The 23,077-nt window shown below is 38.3% G+C and overlaps 1 long non-coding RNA gene across 2 annotated transcripts in view; it reads right to left on the bottom strand.

The window, feature by feature from the left end:
• Positions 1-23,077, bottom strand: part of LOC115946330 (uncharacterized) — a 97,049-nt gene that overhangs the window by 63,252 nt on the left and 10,720 nt on the right. For both annotated transcript variants that reach the window (XR_004549622.1, XR_004549623.1), the window contains exon 3: positions 13,231-13,418. This is a non-coding gene — a long non-coding RNA (uncharacterized lncRNA). The remainder of the gene's footprint in view (positions 1-13,230; positions 13,419-23,077) is intronic.

The following is a 23,077-nucleotide window of genomic DNA, read 5'->3' on the forward strand; positions in this document are numbered from 1 at the left end:
TTCTGGTTTGTGCAGAAAACCCTTTGGTCCATTTGCAGTTTAACAAAATCCTAGGATCTTGTTGCAAGGCGAATAAAGCTAGATGTTTTCCTTTTAGTTCTAAGACTGCTTTCAGGTTATAAACCCTCCACATGGCTGGAAAAAACCTTGAACAAAAAACACCCTCAAAACATGCTCAAACCATGACAATTGTGAGCTGTTTTTTCTGAAAAGTAATTGCCATAGATCCAAGCCAGTGTGGCAAAAGCAGCACAGGGCAAGACTGAGTAACGAGAATTTCAGTTCAGCCTCAAAACACATTAATAAAGACAGCATCTTAAAATATATGTACATACATACATAACACATCTATGTATGGTTTAGATAGCCCTGTATTTCTGGTAATAACTGTGGTTATTGCACAGAGAACAGTAATTTGTCCAAACCCAACCATAAATAATTAAGGCCAGGATTTTGAAATCGGATCTGTGTGGGTGGATTTTTGCACCCCCGCGGATTCAATGGCAGGATCAAAGCCTAGGAAAGCCAGAAATACACTCAGAATCTGCATATTGCTCAAGTATACCACCTGGCATTTCCAGTGCGGGGAAGGGTCTGTTTTCACCACTACCCTCCCACTCGAATGCCTGACAAACAAACACTTTCAAGCAGCAAACAATCATATTCTTGTCCCACCAACCCCACAGTAGCTAATTCCTACTGTGCCCATTTCTTGGACTCATGAGTTAGAGCTAAGGAAACAACAGAGCAAGCATTGTGAGCTTCCCCCTCCTTGCTATTCTAATTAAAATAAGTTTAGCTCAAGCTCCTCTTCCCAAGCTACATATAAAGCACTGGTTTTCTTTTTCTTTGGACTTTTTAAGAAGTAGTGTTTCTTTTTATTTCAGCTGTTCTGAAAGTCATCAGAGAAAAACTACACCTGTTACTAGTGATGATAGTATGGAGCAAGAGCAGAACTGCTGGCTCCTGCTGAGGAAGTTGTTGACAGCTATCATGCAAGAAGTCACTTGATGCTGACAACCGGGCAATAACTGCCCACAGGCTGAACTTCTACTTTTGGACAAAATTATTGAGGATGGCTGTCAGGTTCAAGCATATGAACAGAGCAGCTCTATTTCACAGAATCATTAAGGTTGGAAGGGACCTTTGGAGATCATCTAGTCCAAATCCCAAGGCATGGTCACGTAGAGCAGGTTACACAGGCACATAACCAGCCAGGTTTGGAATGGCTCCAGAGAGTCCAGTGCTCTGTCATCCTCAATGTAAAGAAATTCTTTCTCATGCTGAGGTGAAACTTCCAGTGTTTTAGTTTATGGCCATTGCTCCTCATCCTGTTGCTGGGCACCACTGAATTCTGGGACCAGCCTTTGAGATATTTATATGCACTAATGAGATCCCCTCTCAGTCTTCTCTTTTCTAGACTAAACAGGTCCAGCTCATTCTAAGAGAGATGCTCTAGACCCCTACATGGAGAGATCACAGCACTCCATTATTACTCTGGTACCCTCCTGAGCACTTGTGATGGTCATGCATTAAGTGATTGCAGCACATCTATGACCTTTGGACACTGGTCACCAGGAGACACTGCAGCCACTGTCCTGTCTTCTACAAATCTTAAGAATTGCTTGACCTGCTTTTCCTCTTCTAGAAATCTGGAAAAAACCCCTCTGCTATTCTCTTTGATAAGTCTTGATCACATGTTGGTTTTCCTCCCACACAGTATGTCAGGAAGGCAGTGAGGGAGGTAAAAGTCCAGTTGGTATTTATGTGGATGACACTTGGTCCATTTCAACTCAAACATGTCTGTCAAATACCACAACAGTAACTGGAAGAGAAGGAACTGTGAAAGAAGGCTATACAGCTGAAACTCAGTGTCATTATAAATGAGGTGAGCTGATTGCAGAAACTTAAAAGGTCATTGTGATGATGACTGCAGATGTTCCTAAAGTTTTTTTGAGCATGTATGCTGCCAAAGTGTCAAGCACATGCGTACATACCATAGTGATTCTTTAATTTTTTGTGAATTTGTGTTTCTCTCAATACAAAAGAATTTTTTAAAGTAACATTTGGGAATCTTGACTTAAATCATCACCAGACTACAGCTCCCATTCATGTGGGATAAAAGGTAAAATACTATACACAACACTATGAACAGAATCAGCCTAGATGATGTCCCCCGGCTGCCTTAATTTGTGGGAGAAATTCAAAGCTGATCAACAATTCAGATGATTTCCATGGAAACATGATTTCAACTCATGAATCAAAATCGCATGAGGGCCAAAAATGCCAAACACAGATTATAAAAATATTTTTCTACATTGGGATTCTCAAAATAAAAGGCAAATATTTAAGCAGAATAGAAAAAAAAAATCACAACAGACTCGTTTTTCATTATCCACACTTTGTTTTGTATAATACATATCTACCTTGTATCTACAAACTTTCATTCTTTGAGTGTTTCATTAAACGCCTCAAATATCAGCACATTTTCATGGGTTTAGTAACTTCAATAACTTCACAGCAAAAAGTACCTATATGTGGAGAAGACTGTGTTAAGTTTAGTTTAGCACCTCACCACAAGCCATCTCGAGTTCTGGACTTAAACTTTTCTTAAATTTTGTATACGGGAACAGCTAAATATGTTTTTACTGCACTTCCCTGTGGAAACATTATCAATAGCATGCTCTGCTTCAGAATTATCACTTAAGTACTCAGAAAAAAATATACGATGATTCCTCTGGAACACATTTGGAATGTATGATTTCTTTAAACAAAATGGACTCACTTTTGTTCTAGCAGTGACTGAGGCTCTTGATATAAATACTTGCAGTAATATTTAATTATAATACTGGCAGTAACAAATCTATGCAAGAATCAGATTATTTAGTAACTTTTGTGCTTCATTGAAGGAGGTTTTACAGTCCTCTTTATAATTTCTCATAATCTATAGAATAAAACCAAATCTGTGACTATCCAGTTCAGCTCCAAGGATACGGAACAGCATGTGGTACTCTGCATTATACCAAGACTGCTTAATTTGTTAATGTCTTACTGTCTAGGAAGAACTTTTCAGGTAACATAGCTTGGTGAAATTTTAAAACCATTATAAAGATTGTATACTGCTAAGGACACTACATAGCTCAGGTGTAAAATACATGAAAATAGGGGAAAAGTTCAGCAACTTTGTTTTTCAGCTCTTAAAATAATGAATAAATTCCCTTCCAAACTGGATATTAGGGAAAAAGGTACTAATGTGATAGCTTTAGCTGAAATTCCTCGAGTCCTTCCATTTCATTCAATGAAAATTTTACCTGGCACATAGCTGATGCTTTGTTGATTTCTTTGTTTTATTTTGTTGTTTTGTTTTTTTCTTGCAAATATCTTTATTATTTGGTTAGATCTTTAAGATAATTGAATGTTTCCATTAACTTTTCAATTTTATGCCCAATTTTCTTTTTGAATAAACCACACGTACTGCAGATATATATAATGAAACCTAACAGCATACTTCAGAACTGTGTATTTGTTCTGCTATGGTTTATTTATTCTTTCTACATATTCCTGAGCTTAAGAAATCTTCAAAAGCACTACCCAAATAAAAAGCAAATTACATGTTATTTTTAACTTAAAGAATCAGTGTTTCCTAAAGATAGCTTCTAACTAAAGTCAGGGGTTTGGGTTTTTCACACCACCTTCACTGATGCAATTATACTTAATCACTTTAACAGTCAAGACTTTTAGCAGTTAGATGAAGTATACTGTATTAGCTTAATAGCCATATCTTTTTTAGACTTCTTAAAACCTGTTTTACTTTTCTATTGGAGCAGTGAGCTAGGGAACTTTAAACTTCCAGCAATTCTTTCGTAGACTGAAGTGGTTTAACTGTGTCTGCTCATTTAAGAAGAAAACTGTAATTCTCAAGGGTCAGGAATGAGAACAAACAAACACTATGTTACCTTCCTACACTAGCCAGAAACATGTATTCTCAGAAGCCATTAGTTGATGTACCAAAAACATATAGGCATAAAAGAAAATAATTCAGAAATTTTGAGACTCAAATCTCCTCAAGGTTTCATGAAAAAGAAAGCCTATGCATTTAGATCTAAACTAGATGAATCCATCACTTGACTCAATATCCCAAAGAAAATGTGGCACATAGTGTATTAATAAAAACCAAACAAATATACAGCTAATAAGTCTGAAAATTCAAACAGTAAGTTCCTCATTATAAAAGCCACAAGTGACTTTCTAAGCAGAACTACCCAAACCACTATGTTGTGTCCCTTGGGACAATCAGTTTTCCTCTCATCTTCTTTACTGCTTTTGTGCTGATGTATAAAAGTTTAGCTGTTCGAGACCCAGATACTTTCAGGCAGCTTTGAGCAGTCACCAATATAGCGATGAGACGATCATACGTGATGAAAGGACAAGGTTAACTCACAATTCCTGAGTTAGTGTTAGTGTTTCAGGTACCACATGATGAATAACAACACAAGAGGCCTCTATTCTTCTGAAAAATAATTGGCTTTTCTTTGGAGAACCGTGTACAGAAACACAAAAAATGGGGGTAACATTCAGATCATGCTCAGATGAAGTTCCTAATGCCTCTTTTCAAACAGTATCTTCCTACTTCTCTCTCTGAACCACAGATGGGTAGCCACAACTTTCCCTTTGACAGCTATTGTGCTTTTCATGCAAACGATTGGTAACTAAGGAGAGGTTACTAATGCAAAGACACCTAAAGGCTAGCCTTCACCGCCAACCCACTTGGACCAGGTTTATTTCATGTTCCTTCATAGTTGAGCTCCAGCACACCTTCTTGTTTCCTGTTCTGCTGAAAGAGAACTTGCTTTCACCTTGCCAAATCCCTGTCACACTTCCTGCTGGTTTCCTTCTGCCTCCTCTATCCCTGGTTGAGGATGGGAGAGCCTATGAGGCATCAACCAGACAACACATGGCAGGACTGCACAGTCCTGCTGCTCACCACTGAATTATACACTTGTGACTCTGTTCTACCAGCCTTAACATTACTTTGCTTTCATGTATTGCTCTCTGTCTTCATTTCACCTCTGCTCTTCCATGGCTGCCTCCCACAGTCTGGTTACACTTGCCTTGCCTGCCCTTTGCTTCCCAGCAGTGCCTTGCTGGCTGCCTCCCCATTCCCACTGCCATTTAACTGGCTGCTGATCCACAAGTGTAGCACAAACGCAGTTGTAGCAATCAGTAGCTGAAAACATATGTGGCAGCCATTGTCTGCAGTGGACACATGCTACAAGATGCTGAATTTGCTTAAGTCTTACTGGGAATTTCCTCCCATACCTTGGAAATTTCTCCACAACTCTAAGCACAGCTGCTTTTTCACAAAAGAAGCTACATGCAGCACCAAGAAGTCAATAATGAGGATTTCCACACCCTTTCCAGCATGTGTTCAGAGGAGCATACCAGCACACTACCACAGCATAATCCTTCATAAACCTGTCTCTGCTCTGTTTCCTGGATTCATTTTAAGCATAGCCAGTGTATTGTAACAGTGGCCAACATTTTGCTCCTTTCTGTGGACAGTTCAGCTGCTCTTGCTCCTTGATTCATTCCTTTAGGGTTAGATGTCTTTTTCTCAGCAATTCCTCCTATAAACTGGAATCACATGTCCCATAAATCATCCTGTCTCTAATTAGATCTTTTATGTCTCTAATGTACATATGCATGCCAGAATTCTCAGCAACACGATACAAGCATCTATCCCCTTCTCTGCTTCTTGCTTTCTGGGCTTAGAAAAAAAAGTATCCCTCTCCTACCTCATGTATATTTTCCTCAAATATTTTCCTCAGCTGTGCCAGAGTTTGCATATTCATTCCTAGCAATTTTATTTCACTCTTTAATTTTGTCCTGTGAAAATGTAAAAAAGCTGTACCTTCATGTTTTTTATTTATATTCATTTATATTTTTATTTCTTGGGTTCATATGCAAACACAATTCTGTCATATATTCAGTGAAATCTTATTGGCTGAAAGTTTTGCATTCCTAGTAGTCTGGTTACTTGCAGGGGATTAATTCGCTTCTTTCTAGGTGGTGTTAATCAGATCTCTCTGTGGCTCTCCCTCAACCTGCCCGATGTTAACCATGCTTCCATGCACAGTATCCTAGCTAAATAACATGAAGGCCTGTTATTTTTGCAGCTAATTTTAATATGGGTATTCAGAAAGCTTTACTACATATAATATGTGGGTATTTCAGTCAGGTACAATGAGAATAAAATATCCAGTGTTTCAAACTGGCAAACTATGCTCCTCTTTCCAAGTTCCAGCTGGGCTGCCACAGCCAGTCTGACAGGAGGTTGTTCTGACAAGCTTGACAGACACCTCCAAATCTTCTAAAGTATTCTTCCTCACCTCGCTCCTGCCTAAGTATTACATTTCTCTCTGTAGGTTTCTAATGGCTGTGTTTAAGAAAAATACAACATTCTCTAATGGAGAGTTTTCTAAGAAGTGACAGTGTCAGTCAGTCCCAACTGCAGCTAGACATTTTTGCTTAAAGATTTGGGGAAGCATTGCTTGAACCTAACAAATCATCTAGTGGATTTTTCTCTTCTACAGAACAGCTCCTCGACTCTGCGGGAAACACAACCTGTCTCCCATTAATGCATGCCTCTAAGAGCTTCTCAGGTCCATAAGCTGAAGGAAAGGTATGTTCTAGTCAAGTACATAAGCTCTGAAAAATAGTCAGAGGCTATGCTCTGGGAAAATGCTAAAACCAGCTCCCCTTCAGGCTCTCCTGCTGGACTGAGTTGCTCTGCAGGTGCAGAGCACCTCACTGCCTTGGACTGAGAAGAACTGTGGAGTCACCCTCAAGGGTGCACCTGCATGAGGCACAGCATCAAAGTGCCCTCCGACCATGGACTCCCAATTCGTAGGTAGAGGTCGCCATCAACATCCACATGACAGCCCGTGTTTCAAAGTAGGTCACACTTCAAAACTTACACAGAGGCACTTGTGCAATAAAACAGACAGAGCATCCTCAGGCCAAGTACATGAGCCAAACAATGCTACACTTCAAAGAAGTAAAAAAACATTTAATGTACTTTAGGAGATGAAGTGAAAATACTGCAAGGATGTGAGAATTGAAATAGTTTTATGAAATATTGTCATGCCCCACCACCAAACACTTCATACCCAACTGGTCTTCCCTCAAGGAGAGCAAAGGTGCTGGAATTCAGTCTTTCGGTGCCCCTCATGGAAGCTTAAGTGACAGCAAATTTTAAGGGCCAAGACCTGGGATTGCTGCAGGCCTTTCTTTTCGCAAATGCGATTTTAAGGCTCAATGTAATTGTTCCTAAAAATGAGGTATCAAAAGGTTCTAGTCTTGCACTATAATGAATTGCAGGCTCAATTGTTTGAAGTAGTAAAATTGCATTGATGAGACCAGATCAAAGATGAACAAAAAATCAGGTATTTCCTCTAGAAAAAAATTTAGGAGCATCATGTTTTTTCAAGCAGACCTTACTGTGGTTTAAAGGCAGAGTGAGCTTGTATTCAGATTTAATTTATTAGCAAAATAACAACAAAAAATACGTAGATACATGAAAACTCCAAAATCAGAAAATGCTCAAAGAAAAACAGACATAGCAGTTCCTACACACACATTTGCGTGTGACCAATCTTGCTTTGTTTTAAAAATTAGCTGCCTCACAGACAACAGAATGGCATTAGTAACAGCTACAACTCTCTACCATCCCCAGGCAGCAAACTGGAGGCACCATCATTTTTAATTCCCTGCCAACATATACACTTGTCATGACTGTTGGGATGCCAACCATTTCATGACAGAATCCAAACAGCAAGAATTTTTAATCCAGGGAATACTCAGAGCAACTTCTGTCAGTCCCAGTGCTTCATTCCAGAGTCTGAGAATTGCACAGTTGTTAAAATTAAATCTAATATACACTTAAGAATATTTAGTCTTTCATGCTTCTTTTTTTAAATACAAATATTTTTTTTATTGTGGTCAGTTTACTATATTTAAATTTTGTGGACACACGATTTTATTTTCTGATAATACTCAAGAGAACAGAGCAGAGAGGCCAGATAATTGCTTGAACCCAGGTTTTATAAAACCAGTTTTATAGATGCACCTTCTGATTATGTCAACCATCTTGGTAGCCCTAGACTCACTGGTGATTTGTGGAGCCCTTCCACAGAGAGCTGAGTGGTCAAATGGCATTGATTAATTTCATGTCTAGCTGTTAAAACATATCTAAAAATGGGAAAATGGCACACTGCACTTTTTTTATACTATTATCCTGTAATCAGTGTTTGTAGTCAGAGCAGCAGTGCTGCATGAACCTATGAATTTAGAGCAGTCTGTGTGCCTGTGACCAGCAATTCCACATTTACATTAGAAATAACATGTCCTTAAATTTACTTTTCAATGACAGTGTGCACTTGGGAGTTTTCATATAGCAGCAGCAGTTCTCTCCCATGGGGAAAAAAAAAATGGAGAGAAAAAAAAGAGAAAGAATTTATTTAAACCCTCTGCCCCCAATAAAATATAAGAATTATATCTTGAGCATCACATGCTTAGATTTAATCAAAGAATATCAGATATACCTGTGAACAGGCTTTAGTATCTCTAACATGCCACCTTTTTCTATTCTGCTACCCATCTCAAGAATTGCTATAGTCCCATCAAGTACACATCAGGCTGGAACTGCCTAAAGTCTCAAAAACATGAGACGAGAAATAACAGCCTCAAAACTCTTAGGGTTTTAGGCACCATCTAAACCTGGTTTCTTAAAATCACATGCTCAAAATGTCCTTCCTCTCAGGCCACCGGAAGAAAGGACCTTCATTCAAGGTCCAATGAAAAGTTAAAATTAAAGACTGGTCTAAGGAGTGCTAACGGACCAGACTGTCTGAAGCAAGTGTTAGTGCTAGGCACTGACTGGTAAATGAGAGCAAACATCTCTGTGATTGTCTGTCTGTATGCTACAGCCACACTCCAACTAGACTAGGTGCTCTGAGTGCTTAGGGACTGTGCAAGAGCACTATTTTAGACCTCTAGGAAGCAGTGAAAATCAAAGGTGAGTTTTAAATGAACTTTAATAATTACTGTTCTGCAACAGTAACACCAATGTTGGGATCTGGTTTCATAGCTGATATTGTTCACATGAAAGAAATCTTGCAATATCACCCAGCCGTATCACTGAGCATGCATATAAACTACTGGGGCATGGGTGGAAAAATATAGGGAGCAGTAAGAATAATTTGCTGAGAGGCTGAACTGTTAGTTGTGTAGTATATTCAAGGGGATGTACCTGAGGTCCGTTTAGCACTAGCACAATACTATGTCTCAAGTACACCAAGGCAGAGAAGTTGTCACTTTGAGATACAACATAGCACACCCCACATTGTATCAAATACCAAACAGAGGTATTCCTCATCATAAAGCTAAGTTCGGAGCGACTGTATTTAAAATTGTGCCTACTTCTTAGGGAAAAAGTTAGCAGGTGACTTTAAGATCAATTTCTTGATTTGCTGAGTTGTGTTTCATTTACTAAAAAATGCATGCTTCTTAAATCTATTTCCCTGCAAGTATCAAAACCACACAGAAGCCCAAAGCCTGAGTAACATAATGTCTGATACAATAAGAAGACAGAACTGTATTAATAGGTTCATCTATTGCTGATAAATCTAACATTTCAAATGAAAATACTGGCACCTTTTTCACATGCCCTTCCTACCCTGATTTTGAACACTCTCTGTAAAGAAACAAATACACAAATACGTGAAAAGAAAAACAATGAGGTTAACAAATTATGACCCTTTCTAAAAAGAGACAACTGGCTTCCAGTTTTTAATCAGCTTTTTTAGCAAAGACAATTAAAAAAAATAGCAGTAAGAGGCAATCTGCCACTCTGCTATTTCAAGACCTGCTCCAACAGGAATACGCTGAAATACTAATGTGTCTAATTTAGAAATAATATATGTGTCCATGGTGAAAGAGCTTTAGGTCCCAAAACAGAAGAATAATTCTATGTTTCTGAGTTATACAGCTCTGCTTCTACTAGTTGGAACCATCGTTAAGGATGCTTTGCCATCCATTGCATACACATGTACAAAACATCATTAAGCAACCAAGTGACTTGATCTCCATTGTGGCATCTGTCAAGAATAGCCACATGTTGCTAGTGCTCTTCTGCACTGTAGTGATTAGGCTGCTGATGTAAATAAAAATACAAAGCTTCAACACCAAGAACCCTCAAAATTCAGCACTGAAAACGTATGTGGAGTATACGATGACTGTTTCCTGCAATGTCCACATTTTCAGTAAAACTTCACTGATAAGGTTTAATTTTTCTGCTTTCATGTATTTAACGGTTTCTAATAACTAGGCCATTCTTCTGACAGTGAAAAAAAAAACTTCTTTTTATTAGAGTAATTCTTGATGCAAGACTATGTTCTAAAAAACGCTTCTATGAATACATAAGTGAGAACCAACAGAATGAGAGAACAGTAAGAAGAGTACTGAATATTAGTGCAAGACATAAAGGTTAGTTTTTCCAAAATGAACTACATTATTGCCAGGAAAATTGTGGAACAGTATAGCAACAAAAAAAGGCTAGTCCTTATTGTATTCACTGAAGATGTTTTTACTAAAAAAGTATTTTAATTAATTATTTGTGACAATATCATTGGGCATTACCTGATTTTACTGTTACTTAGGTTTCTTCCTCAAAAAATTAACTTCAAGCTGCACAGACCTTCACACATTAGAGTTCATGGAATAGAACACTTGTTTAAAAATTCATAAGGATCAAGTTTTAGAAGATTTTTATTTAGTCTAAGCAATTTACTCTGTGGCCTAGCCCTAAAGAGGTAGACTTATTACTAAACTGAGGTATACGAGACAGGCTGAGAAAGCTGGGGCTGTTCAGCCTGCAGAAGAGGAGCTGTGTGAAGACCTACCTCACAGCAGCCTTCCAGTACCTAAAGGGGGCCTACAAGGACGCTGGAGAAGGACTCTTCATCAGGGACTGCAGTGATAGTACAAGGGGAAATGAGTTTATATTCAAACGGGAAAAGTTCAGGTTACTTACAAGGAAGAAGTTCTTTAGTATGAGGGTGGTGACGCACTGGAACAGGTTGCCCAAGAAAGTTGTGAATGCTCCAACCCTAGAAGTGTTCAAGGTCAGGCTGGACAGAGCCTTGGGCAATATGGTCTAGGCTGAGGTGTCCCAGCCCACATCAGGGCCCTTCCAACCCGAACCATTCTATGATGCTATGAGAGGTAGCAATAACAACTATTTTCTTAATAAGAACAACAATCTTTTAACCAGACTGATTTTCTCTGCATCTCCTTTTTTATTTTTTTTTTCTGGTGAGATATTTTAATTTTAAATTTAGTGTAAAATACAGATACACCCAAATCCCGGCTTTATAACACCACTGGCATATAATTAAAGACATAAACCAAGACAAAAATCAGAAAGCTGGTAATATTTTATCAGTGCAAGTCATTACTCTATATAATTATTTTAAGACCTTGAAATGCACAAATTTCCAGAAGATACACACAGCCCCAAACAAATGTCCCTAGTTGTTACAGAGATAAATGGGCTTCATAGCCAACAAACACGCTGTTTTGGACCAAGCTGTGAGAGGAATGAGATCACAGACTCAAAAGGGCCCTTAGAGAAATTGTGTTGCTCTTACACACCAGTGACCCTCCACGACTGCTATTTCAGCAGATCACAACTCTCAGAATTGACACAAAAGAGGCACAACCCTTTAAGTTAAAAGGTCCATCACACATAGTACTTTGTCCTCCAACACAATAAATCCCACTTTATCCATTTATACACTTGTCTGCATGAACAACCATATGTGTCCACATATATGCTTCCAGTGCAAATCAGAGTAATAACATCTATTCCAGGACTCCTGTTTAGCTTTAACATGATCTTGATTTAACCCATAGTTGGACCATGCAGGCTATAGATGCAATGGATACATCAGCAAAAGTGTAATTTACTCTAGCCATTTTTAGAAATAAGACACTGGTATAATGGTTGTATAAGTGCTTGCACATTTTCATTAATCTCTGTGGCAGTTGGGGTGTGTACAGAATGCAGTACCAGTGTATAACTATCATTTTTATCTACAGCATTTGTGATGATAACAAAAAGAAGTATGCATGCATGTTTTTCTGTTACTGCAGATACAGACAACAGGAGGATAGGGGATAACCAGATTTAAAAAAAAAGACAAAAAAATCTGCATGCTATTGATTCTCCCACACTTATTACCGACTGCTATGTCTTCCACCACAAATATTCTCTTTGATGTTAACAAGAAAGATGAGCTGTAAAGGCTGCAAGAATGCTTATGCCCATTACTGTCTTAATTATAAACTTGTCTGACTATAAACAAATGAAAAATAGATTGTTTGTATGCCCTGGACAAATTCCTAAGGCTATAAAGTGAGCACTCCATTATTTAAGAAGCATTTTATATTGCCATGAATGTAAATGCCTGTAATACTAAGAACTGTACCAAATACACATTTAGACAACAAGGTCTTTGGCATGAATATTAGCTCTTTATAAAACCTGAAACAAACAGGAGAAAAATATTTCATGTATATGAGAAAGTACCAATATCCCTCAGAAAATGCTGTTTATATGCAATGCTATGACTATAGACACAGAGAAGGTACCCTGATGATACCATAGCCATCTGTACTAAACTGATACAGCAATCAGAAAAAAAAATGGAAAAAAATAATTCACTAAATGGAAGATAATGCATACCACCACTGAATACAAAACAAAACAACTAAGAACAAGGCAATGACATTAACTATGCATAGCGCAAATATTTCAGCTATTTCTCAGGAGCTAAGACAAAAGTAATTGCACCAGTCAGCAACACATACTTTTAACTTATTTTTCATAATAAACATTTCTGTACTTTGACATATATTATCAAAATAATAAAGAAAACATAACATATGCTTTCATTTTTGAACTCTGAAAAATTACTTTGTGTGTATATATATATTTATTGTTGTTTCTGTTCTCATTATTTGAAAAAATATTGCAGAGATTTTTTTATATGGTATTGCTTCTATAGACATTACAACATAGAGGTCAATGCACAAATCTTTTTATACCTTTAAGATTCGTGTCAGTCTCTACTTTACAACTAAGCTGTTTGTTCCTGTTTTTAACCTTACCTCAAGTTTCAGAAAAATCTTCCAGGAGTCCTGCAGACAGCATGATAGAAAACCTATTTGTCTCCTTTCATTCTGCGTTTTGAATGACAGTTCAGATGAGGAAGAGCTTTTTCAGTGTTAAACTGTAATTCTTCTCATGTAACTTTCACACTCCTTACAGGGAGACTACATCCAGGCTGAGAGATACACTGAAAAAAACAATTAAAAAAAAGAAAAAAAAATCTTTCATCATGCAGAAAAATGCAAATATGTATCAACTGAAGCAGCAAATATCTGCGAGGGCTTTCTTTTTTCTGCTTTTGTAACTCTTGGGCAGGATCATCAATACTAGCTGTAAAAGGAAGGATGCCTGAACAACTGCATTTAGATCTCAAACATACAAAGAAGTATGTCCTGAAGTGCAACTCTAAAAAAAAAAAAAATAATAAAAAAAAAAGTTTTACAGAAACATCCATTTCTAAAAATCAGGTCCTGTGTCTAAGTGTAGAGATTTTAGTGCTCACATTTTCACTGCACAAGGGCAGCAATTCTCAAACAATTCCCAATACAACGATTTTACTCTGTGTCTTTTTTATCAACACACCGCTAGATACTTCTCTATCTTAATCCACTAGATTCATGATTGCACTGCACAGACCACTCCTTGTCAGGACACTGCACTGTACCACGAGGAAAAAGCAACAGATCGAGCAGTGTGCACACATATTGCCAACTGCTTTCTATACAGTGAGACAAACTGTAAAAGAAAAGAAGTTATCTGCATTGTAAAGCAGGAGAGCAGCATTGTTTTGAACTGTACGCTGCATGCATTTCAGCAACATGAAAAGGACAGACACCTGCTTTTTGACTTACAAGTCACGTAGTCTGTAAAATAACAGAGTAAACCTGATCTGATGAATTGTCCAGTATAGGAGCAACATTAATGGTTTCTCAAACATCTGGCAGATTATTTATTAGAAAGGCTTTCTAGTAGAAAATGTCATAGACAGTGGCAGCACCTCACTTTGCAACCACACAGCCTGTAAATTCGCACTGGAGATTTCCTAACGATATGCTGCAGCGTTCAGGAAGCCAGAGGTGGAATCAACATCACAGACTTACATCCAAGGTAAAACTAATTAATGGCTGAAGAATTAGCATGGTTTTAACTATAGAAAGTCTCCCCCAAAAACTCATCACCTCTCAATAATAAAAATCTGCTCTGCAAGAGAAGGGCAAAGTCTGGTGTGCTGCGAGAGCCTCATCCCTATCTGCAGGGTGTATGTGGAAACTAGGCATCTCAAATGATTCAAATCTTGCAGAGACAGGAATTCCTGTTGCCCTGCTCACACTGATGCTTCTGGCAGCTCAAAGACCCCTGAGCACTATTTGAGTATCTTAACAATTTAATCTTCAGTGATTATTATAGTGCAAGGTTTACCTTTAAAAATGCTTGTTCCAGACAGGCTAAATATGTGAATAAAACCCCACATATATTTAATAGAATTGAGTGTAATCTTATATGTAATAAGATAAAATATATTACATTATATTTAGCTGCACCTATGAAGAATATACAAACACAGCATTTCCTATAGCAACATATATGCTACTGTACTCAGCAAGCATATCTAATTTCAATCCATACGTCTATATGCATGTCTTGAAGCATTAATATATACTTTAATTACTGTGCCGAGCAGATGAGCACATAATAGCAGCTATCATTTTAGAACTTTACAGATATGGTTCACTATTTGCAAAAACCCTTGTTACACAAACATTTCCTTTACAAAAGCAACAAACTCTTGATCTTACCAATGTTGTTTGATTTTAAAATCAAATCGCAAATTTCATTATATTCAGCATTGTTCTTAAAGCCTTGGCTCCTGCAGTTATGCAATTACATGACACTTAAAATTTTTTAAGACTAAGTATATCTCTAATCTTCGTGCTCCATGCTTAAAATGTGTATCTTGGCAGCTGAAAAGAACGCTCAGGAAAGTAAAAGAAATTTTGTGTTGTTTTAACATCTCACAACATTTAAACTATGTCATGATTTTTGAATCCAAGCTAATATTTTTCTAAATTAATACCTGAAATTAGTAATGCCACACTATTAACCCAGAAATCTGCTGTGAAGGCCAAGGCTAGGCCAGCCAACAGCATTAGCTCCTGGCACTGCTTCTAGCTGATTGTCAGCAAAAATATCCATATACCTTAGATGAGCTTGGAGGGAGCAGTATGTCTCACAACCAGCCACCAAGCTGGTCTTGGCTGCAACCATCCAGTGGACCTGCTTGTGACACCCCCAAAAACATCCAGATAAGCCTCCTGTGTCACACATCAGGTTGCTCAGCATTATTGCAATGTAGATAGGTTAAGAAGAACCCCTAAGATGGTCAGGGGGGCTGGAGCATTAGCCCCTGAAGAAGAGAATGAGGGAACTGAGCTTTCTCAGCCTGGAGAAGACTTTGATGAGGCTTGGAGGCTTTCATGACCCAACTGGATGAAACCCTGAGCAACCTGGTCTGACCTCACAGCTGATCCTGCTTTCAGCAGGAGCTTGGACTAGACACCTCCTGGGGTTTCTTCCAACCTGAAGATTCTATGATCATTCTGTGCTGTTGATCACTGCTGCTTAACTGGCTTGTTTTCTGGAGTTAACTCTCTTCTAACAAGGTTTTATTTGCTCTGTTCATTCCTAAGAGCCCTTACTCTGACACTCTTCATGCCCTTCATGAAAAAAGGGTGCCTTTTTTTCCTCTAAGAGACAACAGTTTCAGGCACTTGAATCCCAATTTTAGCAAATACTCTGAAATCCATGAGTTGATTCTGGATTGTAATTGTTACTATCTAATGAGCAAATCCCCTATATTATTAACATTCAAAACAGAGAAGGAACAAAAGTCCTCATCATGAACAAAATCCAACTTAGTTCAGGATATTTTCCCCTGATCTTTTAAAAAATACAGCCCCATAATTGACCTTGATATTTCCTTTCTCATGGGGGTCAAATCAGGTGCTAAAACTGCTGGTATAAATGTATTTACACTTTTTTTTTCTCCCTAGTATGTCCTACATTTTCAGCTCCCAAAGCATATTTCTGAGATCAAGAACAGCCCTGTGCAGGCAGGCAGCTTCCACACAAAAGACAAAATCAAAACACATGCACAGCAAGACCCCTGAAACATATCTTCACACATGTACCTGTTTTTAAGACTACTAGAACCCAGTGTAACAACCAAAATACAGTAATACATGAAGGAATTGGGAAGCAACAACGTTGAGCAACCTAGAACTTCAACCATCTGACACTGAAAATGCTCATTTGGCTCCTACATGAGGTCCTAGGCACATTTTGGTACACAGATTTTATTATGCAAGTCTAAAAATAGTGCAGAGTCAACTCATTCAAAAAAAAACCCAACTTACTAGGAGTAATAAGGAATACACAAGTTTCAAGAGGCCACCCCAAATCACTTCTAAAACACATTTAGCACAAGCCTGCTATACTTTTACTAGAAGACCACCTTCCTAAAGCAACTGATTTTCATCAGTTCCTGGAGTGCTTTCACTTAGTTTCTTTTTCTTGCCCAGCTGTGCCCTAACTTCATTTTGTTAACATATATAATTTTCCCTAAGCAAAGGACTGAGTGGACAAATCGAGTTCCTATGTCTGGCACCAAGATATTACTGAGCTACATAAGCTGTTAAGGGGTTCTAAAGTATGGCAAACAAGTCCCCCAAGGCTCACTTAGAAAAAAACATAAAAACACAGGTCTAAGCTTGCCAGAGTGTCTGCCTCTTACAGGCACAGAAACCTGCCTGAGAAGAAAAAAAAGCAATCATTATTATGCATGAGGTACAGACCATCTGCAGTGGGCTCCAAGAGCCAACTTAAAGAAGGGGGGTGGGAGGAGTGTTCCCAGCTGCATTCACAGACAGTGAAGAGCCTGAGATTCAGAAGCTGTGAGTGAGAAAGAGATGGTAGATTAGGATGAAGGAAGTACAAGATTTGTCATTGTAAAGAATGGAAAAAAATGTTGTAACATACATACTGTGTTTGGGGTATAAAGAGAAGAGCAACAAGAACATAACAAATTTGGTGAAGACAGATCAGACCATCAAAAAAGGTTTCTAGAAGAGCTCTCTCCCTGTTACTGTGGTAGTAAGAGCATAAAGAAGGTAAAAAGGGATGATAATATTATTACCCTCTTTGCAATACCGACCACTGAACTCCTTGTGACATGGAAAGCTAAGAACAGCAATGGCTGTAAAGTGGCAGCCACAAAGAATTTGGGGAGGCTTTCTTTTTTACTCTTTCTTTTAAAGAATTAAACACATCTTTCCATATTAGTCTTAAAAATTCTCTTAATTCTCATGACACCTCTTTTCACTACTGTCACTACACATATCCATATTATGTATTTACCATACAGCTCAGTAATGTTTCATTTCTGAAAAGGAAAAAAACCCTATTTTTTTTATTTTAACCACTGAAACTTGAGTTACATTTAACTTACCCACCAAAAAAAACCCAAAACCGTAAGAACATTTTCTAACTTCTAGCAGCTTGCTGTGCACTTAGATGTTTGCAGTTCAGTAAACAGGAGATAGTTACATTAGCTATAAATGAACTGTGACTAGGTAAATATGAGTAAACCTTTCAAAGTGACTGTTGCTGATTCTGCCAGGAACCAAACGTATTTACATCTCTATTCAAGCCAAAATCATCACAAGTACTTGTCCTATTATGTAAAAATTGCTGGCTTTTTAAACACTACAAATTAAACCCCCAGTTTCACTGATATGCCTGGCTAAAACGCTGCTCACCTCTTCGGGGCCAGGATTTCACCTGGAATTTGAGTCTATATATGGGCTGACCCTGTAAATACTTACCATGATGGAAGGGGCACTGATACTTGAGCTCTGGTGAATCTTACTGTCACACGCAGAAGTCCCTTTTCCCAGCGGTCTGCTCCACCTAGCTGCTGGAGATCACAGCTCCCCATGCTGAATCAGCAAACACAGACCTGAGGCACCCTCCAGCAGCTGAACAAAAAGTGATACATTTTGAAGGGTTTGAGCTGAACCTGTGGGTTTTGCAACAAAGCAGCTAAGGTGTGAGCACATGCTCCCTTCTGCAAATTCCGCTGAGGAAGCACTAATCCCCAGCAAAAGGGCGGAGCAGGGAGTCTGGGGCAGTAGCAACTTAAACCACTTCAAGGAGGTTTGCCAGAGCTTGTCTGTCAGCACTGGAGCTTTACTCCTGCAAAGAGTCCTGTCGACTTCAAAGGGACCACGTGCACCAGTGCAATTAGTGACATCCACACTTGCAGAGAAGGCTGAATCCTAATTAAAATACGTATTTTTTTTAGTGTGCATTGCTTTCGCTTTGCTAAAGTATTACGAACACTGGGAGAAGCAGTGCAAGATTACTGTGCTTAAATTTGCTTATTTATTTAAAACAAGGTCCATTTCACATACATGTGCCAATATGCATGGGAAATTTACTGACTGTTCCCCTGCAAATGTATGCTAATCTGTTAATTTATGCTAGCATATACACGAGCCCTTGCTATAAAAATGCCTTTTTATCCACGTATCTAGGAATATGCTTATGCCTAAGCAGGGAATTTTAAATTGTTTCCCAGACCGTTCCTGTATCCAACTGCAACCTGTTTATTTTGACCTCAGTTCTTAGAAACTGTTGATGCCACGGTAGAAATATGCTGTGTGTTCCAACAGGCAACAAACAGTCCTAATGACAGAATACTCCATCTGTGCTGCCAGAGCATACAGTCTCAGTCTATAGCTTGTATATGCTCTAGCTGAGCATGAATCCTTGAAACGTGGAGAGAGCAGGAATGGAACTTGCATTGCAGCTCACATTGCAAGGTATGTTCTGACAGGACAAAACTACCCAAAACAGGCCTTTGTAGAGAGTCCAAAGGCAGCCAGTTTACATTAGTATGCTACAACTGCACCAGAAGCACTTGTCTTCCACCATCCCTGCTCTGCTTTTATTAACTACAGGCTTTTAGGTTTTTAAAAATGTTTCAAAACTACAAAATTAAAGAAAGTGGGCTTAAAAACTACTGCGATCTAAAGGTAAGAGTTAAAGCATACAGAACACATGGCACTATTTACAGTGAGCTAACACACTGGATTCGAGGGAATTTTCCATCAACCTCATATTCTGGAAAAGGTATACTACAGAAAAATGCATGTGGGGATCCTTTAATTTTGCTTGCATCTTCTCTTCTTATGATGCAGCTGTGGAGCAACACCCACTGGTATTGGTAGCATGAAACAGCGATCCTCTCCTTTTACCAAGGTCTGGTACCAATTACCGTGGACTTAGAGGCACTATATAAAAGACAGTGCTGATTTGTTTCTAAATTTGTATCTTGATTAAACTGTCAGACTACAGCACAAAAGCAGAGCTTACCTGACTTTAAAATGCTACTACAATAAATTATCCAAGAAGAGCAGTACAATTTGTAAATGCTTATAAATGGATTAATGCTACACTTCATGTTTAGATTTTAAATTTTGGCCATGCCAAATCAAATGGAATAGAAGCAGCATTTTATATTCAAACTGTAAGATCAGTATGCTCGAAATAAAAACTGTATGTGAGGAGAGACTGTGAAGCAGGATTTTAAGAAATCTGCAAGTTGGCCAAAGAGTAACAACTGCATTATTATTTGCAAAATCTTTTTTGACTGCATCTTGGTACACAAAAAAGCAACTATGAAATATGAAGCTCCAAAATTCGTATTCTCAGGAACACAGACGTAAACCTCCATGGGTCAGAATAGAGTTTTTCAGAATTTACCCCTGTAAATAGAGCAGAATTTGGTCTTGCTCTGTTAAAGTAATTTCCCTCAGAACAGCTTCAATGATACAGAACATACTTTAACTACCTAGAATTTCAACTTCTAGGATTAGTGCTGTAAACACACATAGTGATTGTGGTCTCATGAAAGAAATAGTCAACGTAAACATGGTGAAGCAAAAGCAAGATCAGCCATGCAGAATTTCCAAAAAGTAGTTTAAGAATTAAATTACTGTTACTAAAGTTACTGCTATTGAAGTGCAGTTATTAAAACTTTAACAGCATACTGAACCATTCTGTACAACGAAAATATTATATTAAAACAGAAGATTCATTTTCACTCACAATTACAAGCCATTGCTTTTCCTAAAGTGTCTGCTATTCCTTTTTTCTTTTTTTGCCAATGTTGTTGTATGTCCTAACACAATTTTTCTACTTTTACACGGTATTCATGTCAGAAAATAGCTATTCTAAATTAATTAATTAGCAAGCGCCCTTCCAGAAAGGGACTATATGATGAAAGTGTTACATAGTGAAGTTCAGGCATATTTTTATGCCCTCAAAAGATGGTAATTGATCCTCCCCTCTCCCCAGTTTCAAATGTGGAACTTGGCTGCTATGAGTTCTTTCCCACACAAATCAAGGCTTGGCTCTTTTGAATTGAAACAATATGGGATGATTATTGTGGGAAATTTTTTACTGTTGCTGTAATTTAAAACTTTCTGTACCCAATTTTGCATTTTCTATAAATCAAAACCCCATTTCACTTACGGCTACAATTAAACAGAGGAAATCAAAGACTAACTTCTAAGCAAGTCTTGCTATTAATCATGGGATGAACTAGTAGTACAACTACTTTTACTGCAGTTTCTTTCTGCCTGAGAACTGTATTTTAATCTAAAGCCTGAGCTCTTTAAAGAGACTGTGTCACAGATGAGACAAATTAAATAAAGGTATACTAAATGGTATAGCATTGCATGCTATTTAAGATGGGGGGGGGGAAAAAAAGCCAACCAAAGCATACAGACTCCTGTAGCAACTCCAAAAGAGTCACTAGCTACGACACAATCCATCACAGTTATTTATAGCAACCTCTCTCACCTTTTGACACAACAGAAGCCTGCTAAAAAGTACAGCGACGGCAATGTTTGCACCATGGCAATACTATTACAGAGACAACTATTCAGGGTTTGATGCTGCACTTACAGAAGCTATCATGCTTTTTCTCTCACCAGAAGCAGCTATGAAGTCACATTCCCTGCTTTACATGTATGAAGAGAAAGGTGTCTTTTTCTCCTTTTTAAAGGATAATTTACAGAGGCAATTGATTTCAACATCAGAATTTAAATGTAAAATATGGCATGCAAACACAAACTTAAAATTCTCATGAAAAATGGATCCGTGTGGAATATGTCAACTTAGGGCTTCAGCTTTTCCAAGCTAGAAGTCAAAATGAAGCATTTTTATTTCCTAAAAAGAAAAAATGCATCTTGATTGCTAGACAAAATAAAATATGAACTCTTATATCACCAGAAAGACATGTTTCACCCAGCTGTCTTTATTTTTTTCCCTCTGTCTCTCAAAAAAAGAGAAGTCTTATGTCATTACTGGTTTTCAGTGCCCCAGATATTTTTAGAGCAAAGTCTAATGCCTCACGGTATTACTCTTAGCAAAACTCCTACAGAGGTTCAAGTCACCACATTATTTGCAGCAGCGCATCCACAGTAAGAATATGCAATAGTAGCAATTTATTCATAATACATATGTTTAACATAAAAATTGGCTTCCAGTTAAAGGCAGTCAGTAATGTGTACTTTCCATGCTAAAGAGGAAACTTACTGAATGCAAAGTAAAATTAAAATGCATCGTGTAAAAATCCCCCACCCCTTTTTTTTTTAATAAGACACAAAGGAAATAGCTGTGAAGAGTTTTGGGAGTTACTGGAAGGGCTTCTTAAAAAAACAAACCAGAAGTCTTCCCAACACTGACTTACTATTCAAATACTATGCTTCAATAAAATGTCAATAGAAAAGTTTTCACCTCTGAGAAGGATTAGATTTTTAGATGCAAATTACTGAGATTATAGGTTGAAACAGTGTTTTGCTATTGATTTTCTTCCTAATGAAATTTCTAATGTACTTGCAGATCTCATTCTCTCCAACAATGAACTTCCAGAGCAATCAACACCTCTGTTTCTCCAAAAGTACATTCAAAACACATCAGTTCATCTGAGTCATAATATGATACCAGGTCTTTGTTTCAGTTTGCTGAAACTTGCTGATCATTTTGAGCAGACTGCTTACTGAGCAGAAGGGGAGCATCTCATTTTATCTTCCTCTCTCAGCTGAGCATCAGCCAAAGACAGGTACCAGTTACAAGCCCTGCCCAAATTCACCATCAAAGCTAGAACATTTGTCCCTTTTTCTTTTCAGGTTTATCAGACAAACATCTCCCATTTGACTCCAACTGACACTCTAAACTGAAGAGGGAAACTATCTACCCTGGCTATCTCATACTCCTCCGTGTTCAGGACACCTACACACATCTTGGACTGGAACTCTTCTCACGCTGCAGGTAATGAGAATATAAGAAGACTGGTTATCAGAAGCACTCATGAGCCAGTTGGAGACACCTAAATGCAAGCACTAGAACATACTTGGGGCCTGGCAGTACTCACCTTAAGATTTTCAGCGCCACTAATAATGAGGCTATAAAGCTCTCAAATTAGGCAGAGCATTACTAGGAAACATTTCAGAAAACTCTCACTTTAGGTCTTCTGTATTTCCACATTTGGGTCAAAGCACTGATTTTACACAGCCTTTACCTGCTGCAGATGGGAGGAGAAGAGGGAGGATATGGAAGCAACACTCTGGGACTACCAGTGGATGCAAAAGTCCTATGCATAAGCATCTGCAGAATGTGATTGTCACAGGCACATTTACTAAAAACCGCGGGGGGGGGGGGGGGGGGGGGGGGGGGGGGGGGGGGGGGGGGGGGGGGGGAGGGGAGATGTTGAAAACAACA

The sequence above is a fragment of the Melopsittacus undulatus genome, chromosome 5, assembly GCF_012275295.1.
Source record: "Melopsittacus undulatus isolate bMelUnd1 chromosome 5, bMelUnd1.mat.Z, whole genome shotgun sequence".
NCBI classification, from domain to species: Eukaryota; Metazoa; Chordata; class Aves; order Psittaciformes; family Psittaculidae; genus Melopsittacus; species Melopsittacus undulatus.